The sequence below is a fragment of the Phalangium opilio genome, unplaced genomic scaffold, assembly GCF_054372755.1.
Source record: "Phalangium opilio isolate 3A_F unplaced genomic scaffold, DU_Popi_V2 ptg000003l_1, whole genome shotgun sequence".
NCBI lineage: Eukaryota > Metazoa > Arthropoda > Arachnida > Opiliones > Phalangiidae > Phalangium > Phalangium opilio.
This window is the reverse complement of record NW_028324145.1, coordinates 3,347,172-3,362,269: the sequence shown is the minus strand read 5'-3', so window position 1 is coordinate 3,362,269 and position 15,098 is coordinate 3,347,172.

Here is a 15,098-nt window from a genome sequence, read left to right as displayed (position 1 = left end):
CTTAAGAACAAATATACAAACAAACAAACCACTTTCTGAAATATACAGGTTGTTTCTAATAAGTCTGGCATAAATTTAGGAGCATGTTCTTTGGGTGATTTTGAGTCGAAAATGTTCTATGATATTTTGCCGTCCGGGCTACTGTTTTCGAGTTATAATTTGAGTGTTTTAGGGATGACCCCTTAATTAAACTAGCATTGCCTTTCAATTTCTTAATTAAATATAAGGGGTCATCCGTAAAATACTTTGGCCAATCTTATTTTGAAAAGAGTGTCCCTTAGGGCCAAATGTCATAGAATTACATTTTCAACTCAAAATCGCCCAAAGAACATCCCCCGTAATTTATGCCAGACTTATCAGAAACACCCTGTATATAAGATTGCTAAAAATATTGTAACGATCAAGATAGAACACGTTGACTGAATCAACAAGTAAATACTGCAGAACCTACAACTGTATAGGCCTACGTAACTGTTAAGTAAGTAGAACAGCAGGTGTTCTGATAGTGAAATCGCCTGTTATTCCTGCCTTTCCTTCTGTATGATGTGCATTGATTTTTATAGAATACTTGGTGGGTCCCTCTACATAACGATTATTCCAAGAATCACGCGCGACAGGTGAATAATGTAATGACGTCATATCGTCTGTGACGCCGGTAAATTAAGCTTTTATAATAAAAATTGTAATAAATTCATTCAGATTGCTCATGAATATAAAAAGAAATCACGCACTCTAAAATTTTATTAGAATAATAAAGTTTTTTTCGAAAGTTGGGGGTAAAATACAGTCTGGAGTTTGACCACCTTTGTTGACTTAAGACGGAACTTCCGGTGTGTGAACCAATGGCGCGTCAAACAGAAGGACTTTGGTGGACTGATTGATAACGATGAAGCCCTTTCCTACGTCTGTGGATGCACATACCGGATGAGTTCCGTCTTAACCCCATGTCAAGTAGACCATACTGCAAACCGTCCCCTCACCCCCGTTTGAATAAATTTAACTAACCCAAACACACATTAATTAATTGTACCATAAGATATGTTCCATAAGTATGACACTATCTATACTTCGTAATGGTAAGGACTTACTGAGAGCTCGTTCGAGAACGACAAGCGAGAATTGACTACATCCGGTGGTTTTGCAGTCCATCTTCCTGTTTAGTCAGTGTACTAAGCCTTTGACAGCGCCTCACCAGGCGTTCCTTTACGAGAATCAATGACCTACGTCACTTCATGACAAGCTCCAGTTTGTAACCAGTGACAAACTTATGGAACATATCTTATGAACTTATGATTGTACACAACACAATCTTGTCGTCTTGTTCCTATCTAGAAAGTATATAAGGCTTGTCATGTGGATTCAGTTAAGTTAGTAACTTTTTCTGCATCCTCAAAAATATTTTATTAATGCAAAATTAATCACAACCAAAGCAGTCCGTTATCAAGGAAATTATCTGTCTATTCTTTGGCAAATAGTTTAAAAATAACACCGCCATCATTCTTATTGCGTTTTTGTGAAAATATCGAGTTCAATTTGAATTTTTGAGTTCCAAACAACTTCACTGAAGTTCTTTACCAAACTCTGCCGAAACGTGTATGGAATTTAGGAAATTATTTGTATTTTTTTATTCTTTTACAACCACTTCCGGTTGATGATTTAAACGATGGTTACGCTACGAAGTAGATAGGAAAGGGCTGTCCGTCAGGCCATTGTTATTATCGCCATGCACCTGTCTTCTTTCCACCTATAAGCCCAACAAAAATTTCAAGGCTAGATTAAACTCTGTAAATTTAATGTTAAAAGGTACTAACTCTGGTTTTCTTCGAAATTTATTTACACGTTCATTTTTGATAAACATTGAAGGAACTGTAGTGCATCAACCTAACTTTGGAAGAGATAAGAATCTATCTCAGGGATAGGGTTCGAACGGAAAATGGATATCCTGGATAAGTCAGGGAATTGGTAAATGGGGGCAAAGGTCAAGTATAAGTAAGGTATAAAGCATTACTTTGGTCTATCAAAGTAATGCTTCAAGGAATGCTAAATAGGGGCTGGGTCTGATCACGTGGGCTATGGTAAACATATAAAAGTTGGTCAGGTGTATTGGCCAAAAATTGCTCAAGTGTATTGGCAAAACATTGGTCAAGTGTATTGGGAAAAAATTGGTCAAGTGTATTGGGAAAAAATTGGTCAAGTGTATTGGCAAAAAATTGGTCAAGTGTATTGGCAAAAAATAGGTCAAGTGTATTGGCAAAAAATTGGTCAAGTGTATTGGCAAAAAATTGGTCAAGTGTATTGGCAAAAATTGGTCAGGGATATTGGCAAAATATTTTTCGGAGTCCTGGAAAATATTGGCTAGGGATAACTTAAAAGGCTTCATTTTTGTATCCGAAAATTTCATACGAACCCTGTATCTTGTTTCGTATGTTTCTGGAGTTAGAATTTTATAGGTCCGAAGCTGTATTGTTAGTTGGGCGGTCATCCGTATCTATAAAATCTCCCATCATGCCTTGGAATCAAATTCTTCTTCGCTATTCTTTGAATAATATATGCTATACATTTCTAAAAGTTTGTCTGTCTGTCTAGGGTTCTAGGCGTTAACGTATTTTGACCAACGAAGTTGAAAAACTGCTATTATTGATGACTTTATTAGAGAAATGTATTAAATTCCCTAACTATGTTATACAGCGTGGAAACCTTGACCTTCGGCGACCTGTCTATATGTATTTGTTATGCAGGGATAATTTTTTACTGGATTTACAGGCGCTAATTAAGAAGAAAAAAAACTAATTGAGTAGATGCAATAACTTTAGTTTGAGAAACAAACTGAACCGAAGTAACTGGTCACCTCTGTCTTGCCTTCAATGTATCAATGTCATTGTCAATGGAAGTAATATCCAACGTTTTCGTTGGAAATTTTTAACGCAATGGATTACTAATGTCTAATAGCGACTCGCTTTAAATATTAGCAAAGATTTTCAATATTTGATTATTCCAAATTATGCCTCTCACTTGGATGCGATCCAAAAATGTACGACAATTTAAGCTATTAATTCGTGTACTTCAAAACAACTAAATCCGTGTGTTTAGAGCAAAGACACTCAAATCAATCGATCAACTTAAAAACCCCACCATCTTTCTCACAGCTAGAGTTAACTCTACCTCAAGGCTTTCGTAGTCGGCAAATGAATGTAATTTATTATATACTGTAATAAATTTCATTTCATCATACCTTTTAATACAGGGGTATACATTAAAAGCGAATACGGGAATGATTTATGATTTGACATGGACAGAGAACGCTTGTCATTAGAGGGATAATTAATTTTAAACGGTTTGATATCGTGTCTGTACAGAGTGTTACTAAGATATAGTGGTAGGACCAAAGTTCAATGTGTTCTATGGACTATTTTGAGTCCCAAAGGCTCTAAAATTTAGTGGTAGGAACGAAGTTTAACGTGTTCTATGGACTATTTTGAGTCCCAAAGGTTCTATGACATTTTTTCCTTGGGCTAAGTTATGAATATTTTAGGGCTTTACGGATGACCCCTTAAATTTAAGTAAGAAACTGAAAGACAATGAGGCTAATAGACCATTCCACTAGTTAGTAGTTCCACAAGAGAAGCAAACACCACAGGGGTGGGGAAGGATTATAGGGTTACTTCCCTAGCCCCAAGAAGCACCGCTAGAGGCAGTCGGAGTCAGTTAGCCTCCCATGTGTAGTGAACTCAGGCTCCATCTGGCGTTGCCTCTTGGCACGAGGGTTATAACCTACAGCTGTTAACCGCGGCGTCGCTCGCGTGTAATGAGAACTTCCATCAAAATGTTATAAAGAATGGGTAGATTTTACTGATGACTAATATTTTTGTAGCACCCTAGGAGCGAAGGCACTCGGCATTGCCCGTCAGCCCGTCGGTACATTTTTTTTATTACTTTTCATGCGGACATTATTCCATAAAGAAGAGTTTTTAAATTTCTGGCCGCCATTTAGCCCGTATCTAGGCTAAAGGTAAACCGTGTACTAAATATTTGCGAAATCGGTTCAAATGAGCGGACTTTGTTGCATAGAGAAGATTTTTTTACATTTCTGGGTGCCATTTTTTAAGATGGCGGCGGATTGGGAAAATCTTTCTTAGTACGCGCCTACTACTTATGATTAACGTTTCTGCAAATTTTCAGCGTTCTAGGGCAAGCGGTTTGGGCTGGGCGTTGATTATCAGTCAGTCAGGACTGTGTGTTGGTTCCCTCTGCAAATAATTAATGGAATGTTCTATTTAATTAAGGAGTCATCCGTAAAACACTCCAATCATAACTTATGGGAAAATGTCATGGAACATTTCCGACTCACAATGGCACCAAAAACCTACTGTACTTCGGTCCTACACCCATTTTGTAACACCCTGTATAATTGTGGCACCGCGGTATAATAGATACTAGATTCTAGAAATAATTTTCGCTGCTGTTCTTTTCTGATTATTCATTTGTTATAAATGGTTACCGACAAAAAAAATAATTGTAATTGTCTGGGACGTAACGTAACGTACGTCAACTTTCACGTGATAAGTAGACCGACGCGAATAATTTGCCTACTAGGTACTATATCCTATACGTTAATTTATTTTAAACGTAATTTTATATAGGGAGGGACTGTTTAAGTATCAATCAATATTGGACATTTCAAAGAGGAAATTGAGCCGAAATTTATACCTCTATATGTACCGGGAATATTTAAAATGAACGTGTACATTATTGGCAAATTTCAAAAGTTTTGAAAGCGATAGTAGCTAATAAATTGATAAGTTTTTTAATTTTAACAATTTTTTTTCAATACAATTAATAATAAATTGGTTTTATACGTGTCCTATGCTTTGAAAGATATCTATTTTAAAAATAGTAATTTAAAGTATCTTAGGCGATATCTCGAAGAAAACGACACCGTTATTACGTCATCACCTAATAAAATTGCTTATTTATTTTATTTTATTTTATTTTATTTTATTTCAAATTGAAAATGTTTTCGATTGTCCAGTAAGAAAACTAAGTTATTTAACTTAAATTTCACATTTTCAAACCTTTCTAAAGTCATACGATAATCGAAATTAAACTATAAATCAAGGTTGAAAAAAAAAAAGAATTTACGAAAAAAAATTGCATTGAAGCGTAATTGATAAATGATTTCATTTTCCCATTTTAATTATCCGATTAATTGGCCTTATTAAATATTCAAACGATAATTTAATTGAAGTGCTGATGTCCGCGAATTATAATTTTTTCGATGCACTAATCAAACTGAATGTACTCATAAAAATAAAACAGCATTTTGACCTTGACAACGAGTCAACGAGTAAATTTTGCATTATCGTCAGCTCTCAATTTCGTAGTAAATTACGTCATCTCGTTGTTAAGCCGGGAAAACCGACAACAACTTTTGAGGGGTTTCGTAATGAACTTGGCCCCATTTCTCAGAAAACTTAGTCAATGCTCGCTTGCCCTGTTTGACCGGACCTAAAGGGTATTTATTGCCAGACTGACGGACGAATTAGGCTTAGTTTAGCGTTGAAATACAATGTCTAGAACATTACAGGAGCGGACAGACTAGACTAGAGATTGTATAGATAAAGGAAGTCGGTAAACCCAAAGAGATTATGATTATATGGATTGGCTAAACAGGATTAAATCAAATCGAATGAAAGCGAATTCGTGGTTTGTTTTGAATTTAGATGCTATATACACGTAGGTTTGCAATGACACTTCACTTACTAACACTCTTTTCGGTGTTTTAGCCGAATTGGATTCGTTCCAAAGAGTTCCAAGCGAAATCATTCCGGGTCAACGACAGCCAAGAGCAAAATTAGATAGGAGGTTTTTACCACTTTAGAGCTATATTGTCGTAACTGACAAAATTGTGAATGTATTCGTTTTCGTTTCGGCTATCACAATAAGGAGAGGGGGGAGTAGAAGGCTTGGGTGCAGTGTTCTCGCTTGAAAGTTTACCTTTAAGTTTCCGGTGCGCGCGCATCTTTCTCTGCCCTCTTCTCTTATTGGTTGAAATGCGGTGAACCGGATATTATGATTAAAATATAACAAATAAATATAAAAGAAAAGAGGGAACTGCCAAAATGCCTTGCTAAAACTGATAGCTATAACTCCACTTCTTTATACCATCTTTGATCACAACTTCGAGGGATTTCCCTGGAACTGGAAGTATATTGTTAAAGTTATGACGTGCCAAAGGTTAAGGGTCAGACCGAGTTAGGGATGATTCGAAAAAATGAACTGTATAAATCCATGGTAAATCTCACCGGTTTGTTTTGCTTAGCTTACTTAAATTTAGAAATTTCATGTCGATTAAAAGCAGACGCCATTTTTAAGGTTCACTCACTGCACGTCAAAAGGGTCTATAGCGTCTGCTTGTTTTTCTTAAGTCCATTGTAGGGTATGTGGATAACAAAAACGTTAGATATGACTTCAAACAATACGGACCAAATTTGGTCGATTGGTAACTTTAAAACCCTATCTGCTATCTCTATCGTCTATGGATTCATATACCGGACGTTTCCTTTTAACTCTATATCTAGCAGCATAAGTTTATAAGATATGTTCCATAAGTATGACACTACCTATACTTAGTAATGCTAGAGACTTACAGTTCGAGCTAGTTCGAGAACGACAAGCGAGAACTGACTACACTCGGTACGGTTTTGCATTACTTCCATCTTCCAATTTAGTCTATACTAAACCTTTGACATGCAGCGCCTCACCAGGCGTCGCTTTACCTCGAATCTATGACCTACGTCACTTCATGATAAGCTCCAGTTTGTAACCAGTGACAAACTTATGGAACATATCTTATGAAATTATGCTAGCAGACGATACCGGAAGCCCCTTTTTGAAAAGGCCAGGGTCTATTAAGAAAACTTAACATTTCTCAAGTTAAGACTTTATCGCTACAAGAAGTGAAATTTCGGTTGTCGGTCTTGATTGTAGATTTCTTTTTTATGGTTTTGGAAAGCGAGTCATATTTTACCGTTTCTTTCTAGAACTGTCACGAAACTTATTTCTTTTTCTCGCTGCGACCTTAGCTAAGAATAATTTCAATTTACAATGAAATTTCCGCCCTTAGCCAAGATAAAGAGCAATTCTTTTTATAATTCTATAATCCCCTATCCTATATATATATTTTATCTCCGGATATCATTGTCGTCGTGATGAGGGCGAGACTCGCTAAGTAGAGAGTTTTTAATGAAACAAACTCCACTGACATTTCCCGTATTTTTTCCTTGTCGTAATTGAAATGAATAAAATGATACCATGGTATTACGCGCGAAATTAGTAGGGAGTTCGCTATAATTTGAAGAAAATGTAGCTTATACTGTGTCTTTCTGATAAGTCTGGCACAAATTAAGGGAAATGTTCTTTGGGTGGACGATTTTGAGTCGAAATTGTTCTATGATATTTTGCCGTCCGGGCCACTGTTTTGAAGTTAAGATTAAGGGGTCATCTTAAGGCTAAAACACCACAAATCATAACTCGAAAACAATGGCCAGAATGGGAAAATGTCATTGAACATTTTCTACTCAAAATCGTCCACCCAAAGAACATCCCCCTTAATTTATGGAAGACTTACCAGAAACACATTGTATGTGCATGTTAGAAAGTGGTTTGCTTGCATGTTTGTCATTTATATTTATGCATTGCACAGTCCTAATTCTTTAATTTTCGAATTTGTTTGTCAAACTGTATGGTTGATATCAGTAACACTAGGGGAAGGATAAGTCATTGGAAGTAGTTTGGTTCAGTTCGTCTCAAGATTGGGACGGAGGTGACCCATATAGTCATTAAGCTTGTTAAGAACTTTTGGTACTGTCGAGCCAAAGACGTTATAGGCCTATAGGGCTAGTCCAATAGAGTCCTTTTAATTGTTTGAAGTCACATCTAACGTTTTTGGATTCACATTCCTTATGTTAGGTCTTAGGACAACAACATGGTCAAACGCAATGCCAGACTCTAATTTACCATCGACTTTTGAAAAGGGGCTGCAGAATTAAGATTCGATTCATTGAATTTGAAAAGTAGTGAAAAACAACATCATGCGGATAATTCGTACAAATACTGTACAGGGTTAGTATATACATAGACAGAAAACTAGCAAAATGATGTCGCCCTTTTTAAAGGAAAGGTTCAGGTAACATAACATTATACCTTAAAAGAACGGCCTTTTTCTAAATATGAATGGAAAAATATTAAAAAAAAATAAATGATGTCTTATTACTATATAATTAGTATTTAAACGAGGACTACTGAGCCATCCGCCATTGGTTTAGTGGCGTCTGCTAAATCGAACCCCTTACCCTCACCTATCTCAGCCTGTGAGAATTCAACCAATCCAGTAGGGGTAAATGGTTCTGTTTAGCAGACGCCACTAAAGCAATGGCGGATGGCGCAGTAGTTCCCGTTTTTAAGACTAATTAAATGCTAATTATTTTGTAATAAGAGATTAGAATTTATTTATTTTTTTAATATTTTTCTTTTTATATTTAGAAAAAGGACGTTCTTTTAAGGTATAATAATGTTATGCTAGCTGAACTTTTCCTTCAATAAATTTTAGCGTAAATGGCGCATTGTTCTATACTGTGTCTCGGCAAGGTCTCTTTTACAAAGTTAATTTGAGTTTAAATGATGAGCCAAGAAAAATAAGCTGTTTTTTATATAAAAAAAGAAAAGAAAATGTTTTATGGGTTTTGATATTTTGTTCTTGGAAACTTTTCGACTTTGTACATTACGAATGCGGTTTTAAAATTTCTTAGTTTTGTTTGGCAACTGAGACGGTTTTAATCTTCTTTTTGCATTTGCTGGCTGCTGGGGTTGACGTTGCTTTTAAAAATAGCAATGGTGTCACTGTCGGAGGAGAAGCGTCGGTCGTGTTTATACGATTCGCGCTATTTCACTCCGACGTGAAACTTAATTATCCGAGACTTTCAAATCAGTCTGGAATTTCTTTTCCCAAATTAATGAAAATAACTTAGTACGTGCTGTACTGTACTATAGGTATCATTAAGTCAGTTGGACTCGCTCATCTGGTGGAACTAAGTGGGAGGAGCAATAATTTGATAATTTTATACACATATCGTGATCACAAAGTCGCGATCGAGGCACACACGCGAATTTAATGTGGAAATTAAACGACGTAGCGGATTGAAAACGATTGAGAAGAACCAACCCTTTACCCAGACCACTGCCATCCCCAGACTATACGTTCTCTACCTTAAAGGGAGGGTAAATAGGAAAATCCAGTGATTTTTTAGTCGGTTCTTTTACTAATTATAAAGACCAGTCTGCATAGTTAAACCATGGTTGAAGGATGCGCGTGAAAAACATTCGACGCTCAAGAGGATGTGCAACTCCCTATACTAAAAAGTAGACAAGTCGATACTAGCGCCGCCTGGCTACCAGCTCTGGAAACCCTCGCGGGAAAAATAAAAAATACTGGACATAAGAAAAAAACCCCGTCTGTTTTGCTTCTAGCAGACGACGCTAAGGAAAAAAATTGACGGTAGCGCGTGTTTTTTTCTTATGTCAAGTATTTTTTATTTTTCCCGTGAGGGTTTCCAGCGCTGGTAGCCAGGCGACGCTAGTATCGACTTGTCTACTTTTTAGTATAGGGAGTTGCACATCCTGTAGAGCGTCGAATGTTTTTCACGCGCATCCTTCATCCATGGTTAAACATTAAAGGAAATACCTCCGAATAATTTTTAAAATTCAAATTGGTTTGAGATTTGAAATAAACACTTTCGACGCCCTGCCTTCCTGTTAGCAAAATTCCCATGGCACGCTCCATGGCCAATGAAGTTTTTGGCGCGAGATACCTAAGAAGGGAGGTCGTTATATGATTTTTCGGAATTTTGAAATTATAAAATTAATGGATATATTTTTATTTATATAATTTTTATATAATTTGAATAAATTTTGATATTAATTTATCATTATAATATTTATTAATATAATTTTAATAAAATTTTATATTAATTTATCAATATAATATTTATTAACATAATTTTTATTTAATTTTAATAAAATTAAATATTAATTTATCCATATGTCAGTATAAATGGATTAAAATGATTAATGTCTGATAATTTCATTAACCCTTTAATGATTTCGAGAGTAGTTTTATGAGTTCCTGGATTGAAATATATTCTTTGAAATCCACTGGGATGTAAAATTAGCTTTATTATTATTAGTTGAAAAATGGTTTTTTTATGATAATTTTACCGAGTTCCTGTTCTTTCCTTTGTTCTAAAACTTGGAAATACGTTAGATGATATAATTTGCAACGGGAAATATACTATAAGGATATTGCTTGTCCGCAATGCGATATATTTAATTTTAGCGCAATAACCAAGGTTATACCTAACTACATAGACGTCCATTTTCTTTTGTTTTTAAAGAACTGCCCCTTTGTAGTCGGCTTAAGTGCAGCTCGCTTAGTAGGTCAACGCTTTTTGTTTTTTCAAAGTAAGGGTGTGCTCGGAATTGGTTTTTTTTTCCTGGTCAAGATAGGTGCAGTTGGTCAGCATGTGTATTGAAAATTTCGCTAGCACTAGATAATTTGCACTAAAGGGCCAGGGGAATTTCCTACCTGGTTCTTAAAGGGATACCCTGGGCAAGAATTTTCTAATTTTTAATCGAAAGATCGTATAAAATAATGAATGTATCAATTGGAATCATGTTTCTATCTACAATTTTACAGAAGGTACGAGCTGAGCCTCCGAAATGAACTAGGCCCCATGCATGTCAAATTTTATGTGGGGAAATATCCAGTTTGTTAAGGAAAATATTTTCACCATATATGTGTACGAGATGGCGCTTATATTACCGTTGTGACAGGGGTCTTCCTTAAATTATCGTTGATATTTTAGGGGTCAGTCATAAAATTTTTATGATACAGAAAAGTTTCATCCTAAAATTAACGTAAATATTTTTGGGGCTATTCACTTTTTATTGAATCATTCGGTTAGATTGTATTGATGACAACAAAATAAATTATTTCAATTAAAATAATTCAGTAAGAGTAATATAAACGTATACTTACAATCCGCGACCTTGGCCCAAATACTTAAGCAGTCGACAGGGTCACGGGGTTGAACTTTGTTTATTTTACGGTAATACAAGCGTAAAACCACGGCGAACTAAATTGGTAGTCCGTAATGGGGACTACGCGTTAGGCTTTCCCGCGAAGGACTGGGAAGTACCCCTATTAGAGGAATCAGTCAGGTGGTACTAGTCGACCAATAGGGGTATTTTCCAGTGTTTCGAGGGAAAGCCTAACGCGTAGTGTCCATTACGCGCCATTACGGAAACTTAATTGATCTTATCTTCTTTAATATTTTAGATAGGAACATGGTTCCAATTGACGATATTCATTATTTTATACGCTCTTTCGATTAAGAAAGAGAAAATACTATCTCGAAGTATCCCTTTAACTTTAACTGCGCTTCGGGTTACCAGTAATTTGTGAGATCGTCTCAAGTTTGGATATGAATGATGATTGAATCGAACAGAAAGAACAACAAGCTTTTCAGTCTGTTGCAGATAGCGGTTGAATTGCACTCAGACAACACTATCTATATCAACCCATCGTTTTAATTTGACGTCTTTGACACTCCACGTTTGCGACGTGCTTGCTTAAAAATACAGTTGATAAAACCGATATTTTAGCGGTATGGACTCATCTTATTGAACTAATTGAAAGGGGTAATAAATAGGAAAATGTATATCACGTTGCACTCGCATTGAGAGCCACCAACAATTCACGTGTTGTATTGGATAAATGATTAAGATTAAGACACCCTGTTATCTATTTTTTGTCAAAGTCACTTTAATCGACTACTTATTGACATTATCATCGCTGTTATGACGTCTCCAATTGTAAATTTAAATGAAAAATTCTCCCGCATTATCATTTATTGGCCGATTACACGAAATCGGCGCCACCATCGCCCTCGCAATTCACATCGAATTAGTTTCTATTGATAAAATTTTAATATATAGTGTAATTTACGCGTATGACCAAATTACTATATTTATTTCGAAAACTCGATTAAATTAAGTGTTAAAAATAATTGTCACCAAATAGTTGAGTGATCTAGATCCAGGTGGCGACACGCTCTTTGACGTTTCAGACACTTTCAACTTTTTCCCGCGGGCGATGACTTTTCCCGCCAAATTGACAAAAGTTTTCCCTCTAGTGTTTTTTTCTTTTTCATCTGAACTTTCGTATTTCGGTAAAAACTTAACAAGCTTTTCTGTGCGAGTAATATTGCGAAGAGCAAATGCAAAGTTAAAACTCTCTAATATCTATTTTTCGCTACATCATAGAAATTAATCGTGACAACGGTTTTGTTATGAATTTATTCAATGATATCTTGAATATTGGTTAGTTAAAGAGTTCCATGATCAAATTTATAGTATACTAGCTGTTACGTCGCTCGCGTATAGAAAGAACTTCCATCAAAATGATATAAAGAATGCGTAGATTTTATTGATGACCAATATTTTTGTAGCACCCTAGGAGCGAAGACACTCAGCGTTGCCCGTCAGCCCGTCGGGACATTTTTTATTACTTTTCGTGCGGACATTATTCCATAAAGACGGCTTTTTAAATTTCTGGCCATCATTTAAAAAGATGGCAACAAATCGAACCCAAAGGTTAAAGGAAATCAGTGTACTAAATATTTGTGAAATCGGTTGAAACGCGCCGACTTTGTTGCATAGAGATGATTTTTCACATATCTGGGCGCCATTTATTAAGATGGCGGCGGATTGGAAAGATCTTCCTTAGTACGCGCCTACTACTTATGAGTAACGTCCCTGCAAATTTTCAGTCTTCTAAGGCAACCGGTTTGGGCTGGATGTTGATTATCAGTTAGTCAGTACTTTGATTTATATAGATGTAGATAGATTAACTCTTGTTAATATACTGGCTAAGCGCGTGTCCCAGGGGTTTTAAGGTACTGGAAACCGGGAAGAGTTTCCTGTCTGTGTAGACACTAAACAATAAATAATCTTTGTCTAGCGCATAAAGAACAAACAAACAAATAAACAAACCACTTTCTGAAATATGTTTGAAATTTTTTTGCATGTTATAATTGGTACAATTTCATGATTTATCCAGTAGATTAATGGAGTACGAGCTGTCATTGGTTATCGTGAGCTAGTGAAAATGATTTATGAGGACTAGACAGACAGGTAGCTAAGATATACAGGGTGTTTGTGAAAAGTCCATCAATAATGAAAGAGAGTATTTATTGGGCCATTTAGAGTCGAAAATGTTCTATGACATTTTGCCGTCCGAGCCACTGTTTTCAAGTTATGATAGGAGTAATTTACGGATGACCCCTTAAATTTAATTAAGAAATTGAAAGACAGCGCTAATTTAATGAAGGGGTCATCCCTAAAATATTCAAATCATAACTCGAAAACCGTGGCTCGAACGGCAAAATGTCATAGAACATTTTAGACTCGAAATGGCCCAATAAATACGCCCTTTCATTATTGATGGACCTTTCACAAACACCCTGTATAGGAACCAACTCCGGGAATGTCTTGGCGCAATTTGAGTCTAATTTCGTGCCAGACAAGTGTTGCCAGATCACAGCTTATAAGGAAGGTGTAATAAACGATTTTATTATAATCAAAGCTAAGTTGCCAACTAAACGTCAAGGATAAAGGCTTATAGTTTCTTTTAAAATTGATTCATAAAATCAGGGTCACTTTAAACAACGTCACGCAACTGTCATGGGCAATCAGCAAGCAGAGGTACTTGATGGAAAGAGTACAGTTTTTTGCTTACGAGTTTTAACCAATGAAATATCTAATTTACACAGTGTTTTCCAAAAAGGGGTGGTGGCCCCGAAGTACAGTGGATCGTCAGAGTGGTTTTGAGTCGAAAATGTTCTGTGACAGTTTATCCCAAGGGACACCTTGTACAAATTATTATGATTGGATTGTTTTACGCATGACACCCTTGTCTTTCTGTTTCTTGCTGAAATTTAAGGGGTCATCCGTAAAACACTCCATTCATAACTTGTCATAGAACATTTTCGACTCAAAATCGATTTGGTCCTACCACCCTTTGTGGAGCACCCTGTATTTCAGAATGTTTGTTTGCCGATGTTTTGGTGTTTGTTCTTTGCGCACAGCCACAATTCGTTACCGAATTCGAAACTGCATCAGGGTTGATATCAGTAGCAGTTCCTCGAGGTTGGATTTGCGAACCCCTAGCCGTTAAGCCTGTTAAGAACGTTCTATTTTAAATTTATGATTAAACCCTAATTTAGCATCGTTTTATTGAAATTGAAAGTAATAAGTAAAGGCTAATTCTAAGAAAAAAACATCATGCAATTATTTCGTACGGGTGGGCCCAAAGACTATTAAGCAAAGATTAGGCTTTTGAAGATTACGTGTAAATCATTTCGTAAAATAAAACGTATCGCTTATTCACCTAGGCCTAATTCTCTTAATATTAATATTGTTGCTGAATTAGTTTAAGATAATAAATGTAGATGGCGGATTGGATACTAGGTTTATAAGGTTTTCTTAATAACCAAAGAACCGACATTCTCGGGAAATTATAGAGGCGACACAAGAAATAAGTCTCTTTAAAAAGTCCGTATTCGAAAAAAAAAATGTGTTGCCGAGGGAAAAGCAGAGATGAGATGAGAGGCATTCTTCCCTCCCGCGTTTATGCGCGCGCACCTGCTGAAGCTTCATTTTATAAATCTCCTATTCTTACTGTGCCCTGATGACGGCTACCAGCCTACCAGGGTGTAGAATTGTAGATGTAAGAATGAGCGACTTGTATCATATCTCTTTATTGACGTCAACTTGGCCAGAGTGACGTGAACTTACTGAAGTACCCACCCACATCGTGTCGTTTCATCCTTGAGTTGTGGAGAGGTTTAGATAAGGATTCTCTGTGACCCGTGTTGTTACCTCTATAGTTTCCTGACATAATTGTTTAGTACAGTCATAGGGGTGTAATACCATGTTTCTTGATAGTACAAAACGAAACCAACCAATAGTAGTTTTTAGGTCAT